Genomic DNA, 2931 nt, shown 5'->3' with positions numbered 1-2931 from the left:
CTGTGTATGTGTGAAAGACAGAAAAAAGTGGGGGTATTTTTAGGAACTCCCCTCTTAAAGCCTGAAGTGTATGAATAATGATCAGAGAATTTATAGGATTTGTTTGCAGAGCTCAGAGCACTTTCTGATGAAAGTACCAGAAGTAAAGTGATTCCCTGAATAGTGAAGATGGATAAGTGATGAGGTTGTTAACTCATTCACTGCCAGCCATTGGCAGTGAATGAGTTAAACCCATTGACTCATTCACTGCAATTGACGGCTATAGACGTCAATTGCAGTGAATGAGTTAATGGACCACTGATCACCTTTTAAACAGACTTTGATCTGACTTATCCAAACACAAAAAAGGCATGTGAAGATGTGCACGTGCATCATGAATTTAAATCAGGACGGTTGCCCCGTTAGTGTTTGCGTTGCATGCCACTCATACTTTTCGTGGTTTGCAGATTATGGATAATGATGCAATCTGGTTAGCGGTGTATTAAACATATCATATGAAATTTAGATTAGCTAAACTGGCTCAGTGTTGATATCTAAAATGGAAAATGAAATCAGGATGAGGGGATGGTGCAGACAGCCAGGTGTTTAAGAGGCTTTTCAGTTCACTTTGATTACATTTTGTGAAAGGCAACAACAAAGTAGCATCTTTGGTTTTATGTAGAATTATTCAGGATCAAGAGCACAAACCCTGCACAAGTTTACACATAAAGACAACTGATTATTTAACGAATTTATAACCCAGCATGAAGTCAAAATGTAGCTTCAATATACAGTCATGTGAAGAAAACTTTAACTTAGTGTAGTATTTCACAGGACTGCAGGGAGTCCTGTGAAATACTAAGGAAACCACATGATTCAATAATTTGTTGAGTCACCTTTAGCAGCAAAAACGTTAAGGAATAATTTTCTGTATGACATTATTAGTCTCTAACATCATATTAAAGGAATTTCATATAGCCTTTCTTTGAAATGTTACTTCATTTCTTTGAGCTTTTCATTTATTTGTTTAATCACAGCTCTCATGAAGTCCCACCACAGCATTTCAATCAGGCTTGTGCTTTTATAGAGGTGATCACACTTGCTGATGATCAAGTGCATTTGTTTGCAGCACCTGGCTGCTACTGCCCTCTTGCTTCCTGTGGAATCATTAAGGGTGGACTTTAACAGGATTATGTAAAAACTTTTTTTTCCTAACATGAATGTATATGAATGAATAGCCACTGAATTTTAATAAGATGAGATTGTTTGGTGACTGCAGGTTGACGCTGTCGGTTGATGGTGTTTGTAGAGGATAATTATTACCTTCATTGCTCTCCCTGCATCTGTGCTGCTCTGATCGGTGAAACTGTTTTTCTCAGTTGTTCACCTCTCTTTTTTTCCCCAAGGAAAGAAAGTGCATCCAAAGATTCAGATTATAAATCTTACCCATTCTGGCTTGGGGTGAAAGAGGCCTTGTGCTTTCATGTGTTTCTAACAAACAAAGTTTTTCTGTGATGTTGTAAAATAGCCTCTAAGGATGAGCCTCTATTCATTTTGTTAAGAAGGCTGACATTAATCCAAAAGAAGGAGGGAATCAAAAGTGTGAGCGTGATCCAACACAAAATGCAACTCTTTCAGTAAGTACAGCAAAGGTTTTTCTTTTATTTGTTAATTTAATTTGGGGGTAAGCTGTGTGGGGTTTATGCGATAAGACAGCGGAGAGCGAAAGATACGGCAGCTGCAGCGTATTATATTAAACATTGGCGTCGTCCAAATAACATGATGCAGCTGTACGAATGCTCTCCTTGTCTAAATGTAGCCCCTGGCTCATCGCTGCTTATCCACACTAGTGCTGATTAGCATGAGTTACTGCAGCCAGCAAGAAACACTGATGAAGCAGAGTCCAGTGTGCTTAGAGACAAATTATCCAGTCACCCATCCTTTTTTGTAAAGCTCTAACTTAGGGTTGCTGGGAGCTGGAGCCTATCCCAGCTGACTTGAAGGGAGAGGCGGGGTGCGGGCAGGGTTGTGGGCTGGATAATACCTGCCTAATGAGCCCCTCACTAATGTGCATGCTCTGAAATCCAAAATGCTTCAGCTATTGCATGCCAACATGTAATGCTTGAATTTCTGTGCATCTCTGTTTGATATTGGATAAACAAACAGCACACAAACGAATAATGTGACCCATATGGCACATTAATTACAACAGAATAAATTTAGGTTCACACATAAAAGAGAGGTCAGGGTGCATGAGGTATGCGTACTGAGGAAGCTGGTTCATAAATAACTGAGCCTTGAACATTTATCCTTCTAAAATACTCACTGGCATTTCTTTTAGCTTAGATCAGTTGAACTCTGATAAAGTTTACAGGTGGATGTGAGCAACAGCAATCCAGGATGGGAAAATACCACCATGAAAAAAATAGATTAAATTATTGAAATCAAGTCAAGTGATATAAAGAACAAATAGCAAATAGCATATCACCTTCTCATACACCTACTTCTACAGCAACCTCTGAGTGTTAAAACGTGATAATTTTTTCATCTTAAGTTCCTAACCATCCATATAAGAAATTATTTTTCGCCTACATGGAAGGCATTTAACTGTGGTCCACAGTCCAATCTGACCATGGACAGGATGAGTGGACTGTGCTGAGGTGAACTCAAATGCAAAATGCAAAGCCTAACAATGTAAATCAAAACCAATGTTTTTATGTGCCGTTATCAAAGTCCAAAAACTAAATAAAATTAAAAAAAAAAAAATTAGAATCAAGAGTTAATCTGGAATCTCAGAGAAACCCAGGAAGCTAATCAACCATACACAGAAAAAAAAATCTGACAGGGCCATTTATACACAAAGAAATAATCTGACACAAATATCTATACAGAGAGAAATAATCTGACACAACAATTAATACACAAAGAAACAATCTGACAGGTATATATATA

This window comes from Pundamilia nyererei, unplaced genomic scaffold (assembly GCF_000239375.1).
Source record: "Pundamilia nyererei isolate P.nyererei 1_Seehausen unplaced genomic scaffold, PunNye1.0 scaffold00112, whole genome shotgun sequence".
Classification (NCBI taxonomy): domain Eukaryota; kingdom Metazoa; phylum Chordata; class Actinopteri; order Cichliformes; family Cichlidae; genus Pundamilia; species Pundamilia nyererei.
Note: the sequence above shows the minus strand (reverse complement) of the source record.